Here is a 15,140-nt window from a genome sequence, read left to right on the forward strand (position 1 = left end):
GTGTCCTGGAGAGTTATAGCCATCTGTGAGATATATTAAATTAGCTGTATCAGGTACTTGATGCTCATAAGAAATACCTTCTCTGAAATGAATCAAAATGCAAGAAGTCATTGTCCCTTTTGCCCTTGACAGTGACCAGTGATAACAGACATGACACAGGAATCCCCAAAGGTGTGGAAAAACAGCAGGAACTGTTAATCTTGCAATGTCTACTGTAACACTGTGCAAGTGCACACTGTGTAAGCAACCAGTACCCCTAACCTCACCTGGTTTTAGCAAGAGCTCACAGCTACTTCCTTATCCGTACAATGAAAATGAATTTCTTTTGACCCCAGCAACCAGTCACTGAAACTCACTCTCCCACTGAGCACTGCCTTATTGAGAAGACACGAGGAAAACCAACAGCCGTGTATGAGAGTTAAAATCTAAATATATAGATACAATGTAAATTCTTTACCTAACGATCTTTACAACTCTAGGACTCACTTAAAATGAAATTTAGGACACAAGAACCCTCATATAAGCCTCTCCTCCCTCTCATTTGTAATGGAAACAGGTATTGCCTTCAACTGCGTGAGCATGTGAGCAAAAATTATGGAATTGTAAACTGCTAGGAATAATAAAAGTCATTCTTACAAACTGATTTTTGCTGACATCCAACGAAGAAATAACAAATATATCTTAGAGATTGTTCAGCCACTAATGCAAGTTTGTGCACAGAACAGGCTGCAGTTCGCAGCTATAAAATGGTGCTCTTTTAACCATACTGGGGAGACTAATTCAATTCAGTAGAAGAGAAACAGTCAGTGTAAAAGTTATGTTCATAAATGGCATAAATCTGAACTTTTCAGGACAAAGGCTTGATATGTCTTTATGTCTTCCTTGCCCCTCCTTCTCCAACAGAAAGAACATTTTCTTCTGTAAATTTCTTTAATCCACTGAGAGTGAAAATTAACATCTCTAGACCGTCATTAACAGTAGCATTTTGAAACACTAAAAAAAATTCCATTTGTTTCAGTCTGTGCTTTAAAGTCCCCCAAAATAGGAATTGTTCCCAAAGGTGCAATCACAAGTATTTCATCAGAACACAGTTAGCAGTCACAAAGATTCACAGCCAACAGAGTAGATACCAACCTCAAGAACGCTTACACCTGTGAATTTGCATCAGTGCTTACTTGGCTAAAGGGAAGAAACACTCAAATTCCTCCAAGAATAGTTTTTTAAAAAATCCTGCATCGTGTTTGCTGTAAATTAAATTCTAAATAAGTCATCAAAGAATGGCAAGAAGGCAACATCAGCTAGGTAGGTGGCTACAAGTCAAGAGTGTCTGACATAAGCTCCATCTTCGGAAGCCTTGTCTGGAACTAAATTGTGCAAGACACTTGTTTAATTTTAGAAAAGCTGTTCAATGTCACTAAGACAGACAGTGGCTGTGATGGTGTTCTGTGCTTGGCTTTTTTCCCAAGAGATTTTTCCAGGATCGAAGTGCCTGTGAGCAGTGGTGGCCAGAAATAAACATTACACAGAAACCCGAATTAGAGAAGCCAAGGAAGATGAAAGAGTTGGGCTGGAGGCTGGTGCTGTGTGGGGTTCCCTGCAGGAGGGCCAGGCTGTGGCAGCGGGTGGACACCATCCCCTCCAGCTCACCTTGGAGAAGAGCACGAGCTGGAAACAAATCTTCTGGTTTTCAGTGAAGAGCTGTGTCAATTAAAATAAACTTCATAATGAGAGAAATTCAGATAGAATGTGTCATCCCATTTTCCTTGAAATATAAAGATTAAAAAGGAGAAATAATTAGACAAAATAAGCTAGTCTGCAAATGAAGGGAACAACTGGTAACTAAATATCTGCCTATAAAAAGGCATACTAAAGCATACTGGAAAGTAAATAGATGTTTGGGCAATATGAAAGCTGTGTGGTTAAAAAGGAGCAAAGTACTTTAACTTGTATCAAAAAAATGCTAGTAAGCAAAATGACATTGAGAAATTAGAGCAGTGGAAAGAGAGCACATCACAGGCAATTTAAAATGTAAATTCCCTGCAAGAAATGCAAGAAAACCCTGCAGATACTCCAAAGGCAATCAGAGAGCAAAACCAAACTTACAAAAGCCATAGACAAGAACCTCAAATGTTCAGCACATACATATAAATCCTCATATCTATAAATACTGCTGCATGGCATTCTAATATTTCATAATGCCTGATCTGAAAACAGACATGTAGTGCGTGGCACAATGGGTGCGAATTTTATGTCCTACAGCCGAAAGATCTGGAGTGCAGCTGTACAGAACACTTACTCCAGTGTCTCCCAGTCACCCACAAATGAGCTGACCTGACAGACCTTGGTGTCTGAAGAGAGGTAAGACTACCAGGAACTGAGATTCCTAGGAATTACACAATTTATGCTAGGATCCATCCAGCTACTCTTTCTTCGTGAACCAACACACCTAACCATGTTCCTCACTTTGCTGCAACCCTGCTGAGAAGGGGAGCACTGCTCTTCCTGTTGGACAGAGCACGATATCCATGCTGCAGTCACAGCAAAGACTGTTGAACACACACCTGAGCTGATCCGGGAGCTGGTGGCAGTAAATCTGTAGCAGGATGTGAATTGCACATGTTAAATATCCAAGTATTTCCCAGATAAATTTGGACCATCCAAACGAATTCAGTTCCAATATGTTGCACTGAAAGGTTCTGTAAATGCTAAGTGAACACTTGCACAGAAGCTCATAAGCTCCAGTCAGAACATGGCTCGTGTGCAGGATCCAGGCACCTTATCCTGCAATCCAGGAAAATTTCCTGAACTTCAACCACCGCATTTCAGTCCAACCTCATTTCTTTAAGTATCTCTACTCCAAACTGCAGAAGCCTAGGTAGACTATCTGGACCTCACTGCACTCTTGCTGTATACATCATTTAAATGACATTGAGAACTCTGAGTCCTTGATCTTCTGTTTTCTAAAGGACATAAAGAAGTGAAAGGAAATTTTCTAGCACAGTTCTGCCATGCAGTGAGGAGGTCACTGAGCCTCTATATTTTCAGTTGTGAAGCAATTACAGTTTATAATTCTCTGTTGAAGTGCAAAATTACACAAACAAAAGCAAACACAAAGAATGCTAATTTGTGGGTGTGCATCAGAAATGAATCATTCCACAGTCATCGCCCCCTCTACATCTTATATTAAATTACTAAAATAACACTGACAATATTCATTAATCTAATTGTTCAACTTACATGCTTACTGTATTTAACCCTGGGAATGATGCAGAATAAATGCCATGCCTGCAAAGTTTCCATTTTCCTGGTATAAACTACCACAGCATGAGACTGTCATACAACTACAGATCTTTTTTTCCTTCTAGACTTCAGCTGAACTTCATATCCCCACAGGGGAGAAGAGTGGTAAAAAATACTGGAGTAGGGAGTCTTGTACTCACCAGGTACAGCTGAACCAGTGTGGAGGAAATGTTGCTGTGGGCAGGCAAATGATTATTCCTGCAAAAAACAAAAGGTAGAAAATATTTTCTTTCCTCTGCTTCCTGTTCCCTTATCTATTTCAACACAGCTATGAACAGCTCCAAATTTAAGATGTCATATTTGACTTCTAAAATACAGTGTGTTGTTCTATACAGCTGGCTTCAGCTAAAGGACTGGGAGACACTGGGCTGTCCAGTGGGGTGGCACTTTACAGAAGCATCTGCATGCTATTCATTTTATCCTTGCGTTATTTTAACTTCTTTGTGGAAGAAAACATCCCTTTGCTTTGAACTCCTGTGTTGCCAGGTGAAAAATCTCTTAGCCGGTAGCTGCAATTTGCAGTAGCAGTTACACAAGCCAATGGCATATTTGTCACCCAATATTCAGCAGAAATTCTAACATGGAAAAACAAAACCAGTGCTTTTTAAGGACCAGAAACACTGACAGATCTCTTTGGTTGATTGGCTTTGGCCACTGCTCTCAGTCTCCAGCTATTATGAACATCCCCTTCTACCTTTTCTTCTCTGTCCTTCTGCTTTCCCATCTCTGCAGCTGTTTAATTCTCAACATTTACACTGGTAGAGGAAATTAATTTTTTAATTATTTATGTTTTGGCAGTTGGATGAGCGAAATTCAGTGCTGCTTGGGAGTAAAACTTTGATTCTCTGGGCAGTTCTTCATTTGTTTATTATAGATACTAATTATGAACAGGAATACCTGCTGAGTCACTACAGGGACCAATCTCATGGGGTATAGAAAAGAGGTTAAATAGTTTTATCTCATCCACCAGCATTGAAAAGTAAATCAGGCTCCCCTCTACACAAGGTTTGCAGAGTCAGCAGGGCTCCTTTTGCTGTGGAGGGGAACCAGAGGCTCTGGATTTGAAAGAGGCAGGGTAGGATTATGTGTGCAATCTTTACAAGAAAAAAAATACCAAACAAGGAAAGAAAACCAGGGTGATTTGGTCCGAGTGCAAGGTAGCTCCTTCTAGAGGTAAGTGTAGGAGCACAGGATGCAGCCACCTGAGGGCTGTGCAGGATTTAACAGTGTGAGTGGCAGAGATTCGTGAATATTTCTCTCCTTCCATCCTTCCTGCAGGGATGGAACCCTGACCCTGAGAGCTGTGGCCCTGTCTGCCCTGTTCTCTCTTTTTCCACTTGGTAACTGTGAGAAGCAAGACTTAGAATACATTATTCACATCTCAGACCACACAGTAACTGCATAAATGACATTTATCACTATTATCTAAACTGATGGCTGGGAAACCAAGAGGTATGTATGTAAAACTGAATACATCCATCCATCCATGCATACATATACTTATATAAAATGTCTGTGGGTGGGTAAATTGGCTATATAAACATTTGAAGCAAAAATTCCATTTCTGATTTCCTTAAATCTCATCCACACTTTCTTTACCTTTATATCCATAATGTCTTTCTGAAGAAACCCTTAAAGAAGGCAATTTATTCTTCAATAAGGCTTAAAAACCCCTAAAAGTGAGGCAATTAACAAAATTATATCAAAATTGGATGACAAAGAACTTGAGTAACTGTTAAAAAGTGAACTAGAACTAGGTTAATACAAGAAAAAACTAATTGTCACTTAGATACTGGACTAGAATTAAGAAGATTTAATGAAATTCTCAAGACCTCCACAGATACAAAGAATGACCTATGGACAATCACTGTGTCTGAAGTCCCCTTTATGAAATAAGGATGGCAATGATACTGACTCTTACTTTGAGGCTGTCTTGTCTGCTTAATTGTAAAAACACTGAGTGAAAGGTGAGTCATTCTTTGTAAATTGAGCCTCAAGCATTCCTCATTCTCCAAAAAGTTAGAGAATATCATTGAAAGGGTCTAGTATACTGCAAGTTACCAGCACATAAAGAGGAAAGTCACACCAAATTATAGTTAATAAATAAATCTAAAGGACAAAATTGTAAAGACAGATTTTTTTTAGTCCCAAACTATGTCTTGAAAAATGTTTGGAAAATGCAGGCTGCCCAGAAGGCATTTGCTGTATTGCAGGGATAGTCATTTGTCCAGATGGCAGAGGAAGTTACTGGGGGCATGAATTTGATTCTAACTCATAAGGAGAAGCTAAGTAAGAATTTGGAAGTAGAAAGAAATTTGGGAGGGGAATCAGGAAATGTCTGAGTTCTCTATTTCATGAGAACAGTGACATTCAGCAGATTCACAGAGACAGTAGGCTGGATCTTTTGAGAAGACATTCTAAGGGAAAAAGAAGTGTAGAAGAACTGGCAGCTATTAAAACAGACTCTATTAAAAACACAAAGGCAAAGGAGTCTGCCACAGAGGGAAAACACTTGGCATGACTCTTTAAAGAACTTACAGATCTAAAAGGAACATGGCATAAAAGAGAAATGGACAGATATTATAGAACTAGACAGGTATACAGTCAGAAAAACAAAGGTTAAAAGGGAGTTATTGCTGGCAATGAATATCAGAGATAACAGGAAAAAGGTACTTTCAGTCCCATGAGATAGAAAAGGTAGAGATTATCTAAAGAAACTGAGAGCAAATGTGAGACAACAGAGAAGACAGAAGGATTCAAGTTATTTACTATCTCACCTTCCCACAAAGACCCAGGTATTTTTTGTGCCCATTTCAACAGAAAAACAGCCTAAAGACCAGAACCAGGAACAGCTTACATGTTCAGATACACAGAGAACCTGAAGGAATTTATCCTAGACTTGTTAAGAAACTAGTCAAAGCAACGCTAGGACCAGCAGTAATTCTGTGTGATGACTCAGTGTCTTCAGACAGCAGGACTTCAAAAACGTTTAAAGTGCTAAGTGCTCACTATATTAAACTGCTACTTCAAATTTATAAAAATTAGATTCTTGTTCTCTTCTTGGTTTATCCTCTGTAAGTACGCAGGAGAGTGCTTGGCAATGGCCATTGTTCAGTCTCAATGTGCTGAAAATTCAGTAATTCTGTGCTGTATTGGTTCCTTCAAAATATTGTCCAAGGGAATAATTCCTGCTACAAGCAACGGTGTATGTCTTTGTCAGATTTACAGCCATTTAGGGAAAGAAACACGCACCAGGAAGTTGTGTAATTACATGAAGTGATATCAGCACAGAGCCATTTCTCTCCTTCATTATCTATATTCTAAAAATTGGACAGTTATCAGTTAATAAATTCTAACTGCAGCTCGAGTCTAGCACTTTATAAACATTTACAAAAACCTATCAGTACAGAAAGGTAATCACACCTTGCATTTTAAATCATCTCTGAGGACATATCCTGTGTTCCTTGAAAGGATGGACCCTCGGATCATTACAGTTCAGCAGTTACAGAAATCACAGCAGTGTGGGCAGTGTCTGTGTCTTAATTCCCAGCCATGGACACAACAGCTTCACTCATCACAGATGAAGTGGCACGGGGAATAGTGAACAGGTACTTGGAGCTGAAAACTGCAAGAAAGTAAATTTCACCAAGAACGTTTCATTATTTTCTTTCCCCTGCTTGCCTGTTGTATTTTTACTTCTGCCTGTAAACCTTCAGGCACAACACCTCGGTAGAGTTTCTAAATATCAGTGCAAGATAACATGCACCTGGTGTTTATTACTGTAAATGTAACATCAATTAGATGCATCACAAGGGAGGATAATTACCTAGATTTAGCGGAAAAAATCTGCTCTGTATGAATATGTGAACATATTGATGGCCCCACGTTTTCCCAGTTTGTGGGAAGAGATGAGGGGTTGTCTTAGGTTTTTTTAAAGACAGTATTTTATTACAACTCAGCACTCTTCCTCTGGAAAAAAAAATAGGGAAAAAATGGTTTAACAGCACAGTTCCCTTTGCAAGCTGACATCAAGATACTCTTAATAAAGATAGTAGTTTATTCCCTTAACTTCTCACTGTGGCATTTACTCGATAAAACTCCACATAACTAAATCAAAAGATCAATATGTGACCCTATGAATTTATAGCCACCAAGGCATCCCCAATATTCGTATATATGGTCCCAGACATAATCTATGTACTTATACTGCAGCTTGGAAGGGAATATATAAATAATTCAGAATTCTATGCAAATATCTCATTGCAGAGACACACCAAACAGAAATTGCTTTGCACCCATCCTCATCCATAGGGTTTGAGCCACATGGGAGGTTGCAGGACAACGCGAGTAAATGTTTGGATGGTGCATTATGTGCCCTGTTTTACCTCTAATAGGCACCTGTAGCCACAGCCGTACTGAAATCCAGTAAACTGTTTTCCTGGATAATCCCACACCTGCAAATGAATTTTAGACAACTGCAACTTTCATTTTCAATACGTTTCTAAGTACTGAAAATTGGATTTGAATGCACCTTAAGCACTCCAAAACTGGATAGCCACTGGACTCCAAATTTATTTCTAAAATTCCTTGTGACTTCCAAGTGAATCACATGCTGTTTTGAGTCTTGAGGCCAATGCTGCATAAACCAGTAACTTTCTGCTCATCTTCTGTATTTACACCTTGGAGCTAGGGAAAATACAGAGGAAATTGCACCCAGACGTGTAGATGATTTACAGTGCCTTGGGCCAAGCGATACGATTTATGCACTATGTCCTACATAGCCCAGCCCAGAGGCTCTGCATAACACTTTGATGAGGATTTAATTTACTTCCTGTAGTGATAGTGTAGTCTGTCATACCAGAATTTAAGTACATTAAACAGCAACACCATAAAACTTCTCATTTTCATTCATAAGTCAGAAGTAATTCCAGCAGGGGGAAAAAAAAAAGAGGGTATTTCACATCAGAAACAGATTCTCATCTTCTGAGACAATTTTTTTTTCAGTTGAAAGTCTTAAGAGTGATATCCCATATACCCTCCTGATCCTTTAGCTGGAGATACTGATAGCTGGCAAGGCAGCAATATATGGTCATATGTGTATCCCCTGTCCCAAAACCCTGGGTAGTGCAATTAATTAGCACAATGGGCAGTGAGATGCCACCACATCTGCAATGATCAGTAAACATGTTTTCTTCTGAGACCAGGTAATTGACTGTCTGGGCACTCCTAGTCCCTGTTAGGTCTCAGCCAAACAGATTAATTTAAACTATCAGAAAACAAGCCCTACACCTTCAAAAGTGCTGGGATCACTCACCCAGGCGGCTCTAGTCAGAGCTGGGAGTGCTGGGAAATGAATTGTGACAGTGAGCTGCTTTCTGAACAGCTTCTTAATGATCATGGTTCAGGATAGACCTTTGTTCTACCATCTCCCCATCCCTGTTGGGGGTGAGAATTGGGGTCAGAACTGTGTCCTGGTGTTTTTCCTTTGCAACGTGATTTTATTTGCAGTGAGGCTCTCAGACAACTGTTAGTAGACTGCCAGGGCAAGGTCTGAAGCCCTAATGCAGGCCAAGTGCCACACTGGTGTTATTAAGCAGACTTAATCAAACACAGCGTTGTGACTTCCAGTCCAGCCTAAGACACTCTCAGAAATCCAGTAATAATTTCCCTGGAATGAAGTGATAATGGGTTCTTATTTTCTACGGACACTTCGAGAGGAATATGCAAAGTATCTTAAATAAGAGATGACACGTACAGAGAGGTTAAATGGAATTATTCCATGGAAATTCATTCCCTTCTGCCCAGAGCAACTGACACTAATACACATATTTCAGACATAAAGGCTCATGCCATAGAGACAGACATCCCAGAGAGATGAATTGTTTCTCACTTGCATGAGTAAATTCAGTTCACTTAAAATTAAATTTGCATATACGCTGTTTTTTTTATTAATGACAAAGAGAAAATACTTGGCTAGACTTGGTCTGCAGACTGGGTAGATTGCTTTTTATCTCATTTTTCTGAGAAGAATCCAGCTTTTTTAACAGGAGTCAAGTATTCCCGATACCAATGCTCGTAGGGGCTGAAAAATCTCACAGCTCAAGAGCTTCCTAAAGTAGCTAAAGTACCACCTGAAGAAGCAAGAATAAATAGAATAGTGTCTGACTTCTATTTCTCTTAAGCTTTTTTGTATACATTTGTCTTTTCCTTATTCTTAGATAGCAACCAACTGAAACAGTTTGTGTTTGCCAAACGTTCTCTTCTCCACTCTCTACAAATTTGGGAACCCTCTGTGAAGTTCTAACACTAATTAATAAACTCAGCAGAGGATGAAAGTCCAGTTATCAAGTTCCATTAATGCAAGTTTTGAAATGCAGCTGCTAATCAAATACCAGCAAATTTGTTGTAAAATTACTTGTAGGTCAATTGATTCTGTAACAGAGGCAATTTAAATAGCAGTCAAAAATTTCTTGGTACACTAGAAAAGTATTTTTGCTATTGAAGCATTTTATTGAAAGAAGTAAACAAACAGTACAACTTTCTTAGAGGGAAGACCTAAAAGGATGATTTCAGGCATTAGCCACATGGCTTTCCAAGTAAATGATGGGTCTTGCAAAGGGGAAAGCTGAAATCATCAAATTTACACTTGAGAATTTCTTTAACTCAGAAGAACATTTGCAGTGATCTCAGAACCCTTCTAATTCTTCTGAGCTGTCCTTTTAACAATATTAAAGGCTGTAGCATGTAGTGACCGTGAGGGAAATCCTATTTTCAGTAACTCAAAAAAAGATTCAAATATCAGAGCTGTAGAGAATTTTCTGGACTTGCACAGGAGAAACAGCTGAGGAGATGGAAATTCTACAGGTATTTTGTATTTTTTCTGGAGTTCCAGTTACATTAATTTTAACATTTTGTAATTTATGTTTCTATTCTTTATGTAAGTGATGGGTGTCTCCTGAATGAAGCATTTCTCTCTAATCATAATGCAGTTCCTAAAATCCATTAAAATCAGAGACACGGTGTTAAAATGTCAAGTGTGTAATTGATGTGTGAAATAAATGGACTCTCAGGGCTATGTAAAGGGTGAGCTGGCACTCTGAAGGATACTCCAAATGAAGGCAGCAATATTGCCTGTTGAAATACAATAGACAGGAACATTTTAAGGCAGCTTTTACCACTGACCTTCTTTCTCTTTCCTGACAACGGCTGTAAAACACAAACAAAAATTCAGCAAATAAAATACTCCATTTGGGCAAAAATCCTACTGCAAATCTCCCATGTCTCTGAAATAAAGTGAGAAAGATTCAGAAGCAGAGCAAACAGCCTGAGGGTTTTTTCAGACTGTCACAGAACTGAAGCTGGATTCGATTACTTTTTGCAAGGTGTGGTAAAAGACCACAACAGCCAACACTCACCGAAGCCCTGAGCAAAGCTGGGAAAGGAGGAATGCACTAATGACATAGAAGGTAATGTCAAGATTTTGGCACTTTCAGAAACTGAGAAATAATTATGGATCTTGTTCAGATGGAACTTCTACCCATCAAACAAGCATAGGCCTAATCTCTCCTTACATTTTTTAGTTTGTTCAAATGGGGTACTTTTCTTCACATTGAGAAGCTATTAAATCTTGTGATTGCACAAAAAATTTCACATCTACATTTGAGAGATTAAGACATCAATGTGGATATTTATGTAAGATTTGTTAACATATATTCATTTTTAAAGATGTTGTGCCATTTTGCACCATGATAAAAGACATTAAATTATTCTATAATTCAAGGGCACAGATGAACACCTTTGAAACATCTGAAGAGGACAGAGAGCTACAGGGATAGATGTATAGAGGGTGAAAATTAATAGAGCCTAACCTTCTAATCAGTCTGAAGATTTTAATTTCCATTACTACCAGCAGAATTTAATTGTCTATTTAATTGCATAAATGTTGCCAAGTATCATATTTTATATTTCTACAGTCATTATGAATATTCATCTAAAAATGATGATTGCAAATAGGTTGTCAATAGAGCAGATAGGCAGTCTGAAATGCTTAATAACCAGCACAATGATAATTATCGAACCTTGTATAGTATTTCCCATCCCAGGTATATAATGGCCTCTTCTCTTCAAACTAACAAAACTTAATTAGGATACATTCCAATTACCTTGGGAGACTGCAACCTGAGAAAGCAAAATAAAAGATTGGCCCACAAGAAAGAAGTCTGGTCTTGTAAACAAGCAGTGAACTACAACAGAGGGAACCTGGAACAAAAAGAGAGCACTGGCACAGATGCCAAGCACAGAGCTTGGCCCAGTCTGAGTACTTTCAAAAATACTGAGTAATTTGGCTTTTTCCACCTTCGTTAAAGTCTTCAAGTAGATTGGAATCAAAATTAATTCAGTATTTTGGCCATTTATTATGAGAGAAATTGTCGTCTCTCACACTGTCATTCAGGATTCCCTATTGTTTCACTACGAAGAGGCCACTGTTACCGCGACATTTAATTCCTCATAATAATTCATGGGAAACAACAATTTAGTTTTTTTTCTTCTCTTGTATTTTTTTGCTCAGTGGTAACAGTAAATGAAAGATCAAGGCCTGATGAAAGTCTGGCATTTACTAAGGATGTTTGAGGACCAGGTATCACACATACAGATGTTCAAAACTACACTGAGAGCACAGCAGGCTTGCGTGTCCATCTCTCAAACCTCATATCCACATCCTTGGTTTAATAATTATGTCTGTTCTGATAATCATTTACTCTAGAAATCATGTTAAATGTGCTAGTCCTAGAAGGTAAAATGACAGATTACAGGCAACTGAAGTTGCCATTCCTCAAATGAAGTAAAAAACTTGACCTTGTCGACCTTGCCACTTAAATGCGAAGCATAATAGAGTCTGTTATCTTAAGCCTTAGGAGGAGACCTGCAATTGTGTGGTCATTGCCTCTGTCCTCCAGATCCAATCTGCCACCCTGCTCCAAATCTGATCCGCAAGCTTGAATTACTGAGGGAATTCAGTTCCCTGCTTAGAGTGCCTCGAGGTTTATGCGTCCCACTGTGCCTTACGGGGGTCAGTCCCCGCCAAGCAGCACTCACACAGCAACCATTGTGTCCAGCATGATTTCCTTCAAACACATCCCTTTCCTCTGCAGATCAATTCCACGGGAGTGCAATTCCAAGCACGTAAATTCACCCCCTCCATCAACAGAGTCTTTAGCCGCTGATAGAGCTCTGTTAGAAAAGTAACCTTTCACTGATCCCAGCCAGACACTGATTTTTGTCATCCCAATATAATGAAGCTGGAAATTAACAAGTTTTTTCTTTAACAGAGGAAAAAAGTTTTTTAATTAACCTGGGCTCCCTCTGCAGCAGCTGAATGAAAGCACTGCAGGTGCACCTAGCCAGCAGAGCCTCTGTGCACAGTATGATCTTTCCCCTAATGCGTACACATGTACATTTACATTTTCATATTTCTTTAATTTATGATTCTGTTTCACATTTGGTCAAAATTGGCTCTACTTTTTTAGCAATTAAATGCTTCCATATAATGCATTCCTTCCATGGGTAGACCACAGTTAAAGGTAAAGTTCCTGTCTGGTATAAATCACCAGAAGTCTCCTGACTTGAACGGAACAGAATTGATTTACACCTGCTCAGGACCTGCCAGCAAATCTCTGAAACGCAAAATATGTCCTTTTTCTTTTCCCCTTTTCTTTAAGCCACTCCATTTTTATTACCCTTTGAAAGGAACTCTGAAGTGTTTACTTGTCGAGAAGATAAAATATTTGCTGTTGAAGTTCATTCCCTTAAGTTTTACAGTGATTGCCAGTGTTGCAGGGGTCATTCTTCTCCCCACTCCAAACCCCAGGTCCAGTACAGAGACATCAGTGAATGTTTAGAGGAACAGTGAGCTTCCAAGGACAGGGACAGAGCCAGCACAGGAGCTGCTGTGGTGTTCTCAAGGAGAACATTTTGGTAGAGATCTACCAGAATTTGTTTCCATCAGTATCTGGAGGTCTGAGAGTTTATGGCTATATTAAGAAACTAGGGAATGAATGGAATTTTTAAAATTCTGGCTTCCTTGTGAAACAGAAAAGTGGAAATAATTCGAAATAGTTCTATTCAGAGACAAACTACTCTGACAGGTTTCTTCAAAAACATGCTCTCCACATGCGTGATAAAAGTGTTCTGGCTGTGTTGGGATGATTGGAGCCTTCTGCAGTGTGGGTGCCCACAATCTGCTGTTCAACCAGCATCCAGAACTCCAGAAACCCCTGACAAACCCTTTTGCTCTCTATACAGAGAAAAAGATCTGCACTGAACCACCCTGTTAGCATTTGTTCTGCCTCCCCAGAGAGCCAGTGTCATTTATCATTAACTCCCTGCATGCTGAGCTGACTGGTTTGATAGCCTGAAAAGGAAAGGTTGAGTGTCTGCAAAGCTGCACTCTTAACATGCTGCTTATTTGATATTTTTAGAGATCCTCTCAACACTTCACAGTTATCAAGCTTCTTGATCTTTTTATAGTTTGATTTACATAAATTTAAGTGTTTCTTTCCTCTAAATAAACATCCAAGCAATTCAGGGCTTAGTTGATTTCCAGCCTGTTGCAAGTACAGCAAGAAAAGGCTAAAGATGAGAAATTACAGGGGTAAGTATATTTCATTGACAGAAAGAAAGACTGCTCATCTAAGAAAATATATTTTGGCAATTTCTTTATCACCTCAGTCAGGGAACAGCCTATAATCATAATGCTTAGAGACTACCAAACAAGTTTAAAGTCCAAATATTGCATTACTTCTAAAAACACAAAAAGAATAAACATTCCAGTGCTCTTAGTTTAGAGCAGACTGCTAATAGTTTAAATCATCTCAAAATCCACTAATTTCTGTATAACTCCACATTGTGGTCTCTGTTTTCCATTGTAATCCATAAGGTTTCCCATGTAAGATACAAACCACAATCAAGCTTTACAAATTAAAGAGGAAATGCAGTTAATAAGTGCTATCTTAGGCTGTGAGAAAAGAATATCTGCTAGATTGGGTCACTCAGAGAAAGCTCTCTGAGGCTTCACTTGCATAGCAGGATAAGCAGATGGATCATGGTCCTAGTACACGGCTCTCTCACTCTGATTTGGAATGCCAATTCCCACATTAAGCAAGACCTTAGTGCACCTTACCCCCGTAGAATTACTCTGCCAATCCAATGTTCATACTGCAGCTCCAGTGGTTGCCTGCTGACTGCTGTGCTCCATCAAAATTCACTGTAGTTTTGTGAAAGGATAGACACCAGGCCAAAATTTCCATCCTGCAGAAATCCCTCATTTTCAAAACTGCAGCAAGGAGGGGCAAGGGGTGAAATTGCTTTTGTTCAGTATCAGAACCAAATTTCAGCAGTAAGAAATCTTCCAAAGGTGGGAATTAAAAGAAAAACAATTGGAAGAATGGAAACAGAGTTTGTGAATATTTCTGGCGTGGCAAGGAGAGTCCAGAGTCAGTCTGAGGAGGCTGCGGGTGAAGCCTCTCAGCCAAATAATCCAGAACAACCACCACACGTGGGGCCCAAGGGAAAGAATGGCCCAGAAAGGGGTGGCTGGAAGGATTTCTTCCAGCGGACTTGATCTGTCAGAGCTAAGAGAATGCCTCAATTCCACTGAATAAGCATTTTCTGGTGGAAAACGGGGCTCTTTAAAAAACTTCAACAGGCTCTGAACACTTCAGCATCACACATCTCCTTTGCTGCTTTGGCTTTCACCCAGCAACCTTTGCAACATGTCCTATTCTGTTTATGTTGTATATTCCACTATAATGCTGTCTGAAACTGTATTTTAGTCTGATTTT

General features: G+C 39.2%; 1 long non-coding RNA gene across 1 annotated transcript in view; it reads right to left on the reverse strand.

Annotated features, from left to right (window-relative positions):
• The window catches only part of LOC116452942, a 209,486-nt gene that overhangs the window by 121,830 nt on the left and 72,516 nt on the right, over positions 1 to 15,140 (reverse strand). Inside the window, exon 3 of the long non-coding RNA XR_004243634.1 lies at positions 3,441 to 3,498. This is a non-coding gene — a long non-coding RNA (uncharacterized LOC116452942). The remainder of the gene's footprint in view (positions 1 to 3,440; positions 3,499 to 15,140) is intronic.

The sequence above is a fragment of the Corvus moneduloides genome, chromosome 18, assembly GCF_009650955.1.
Source record: "Corvus moneduloides isolate bCorMon1 chromosome 18, bCorMon1.pri, whole genome shotgun sequence".
NCBI classification, from domain to species: Eukaryota; Metazoa; Chordata; class Aves; order Passeriformes; family Corvidae; genus Corvus; species Corvus moneduloides.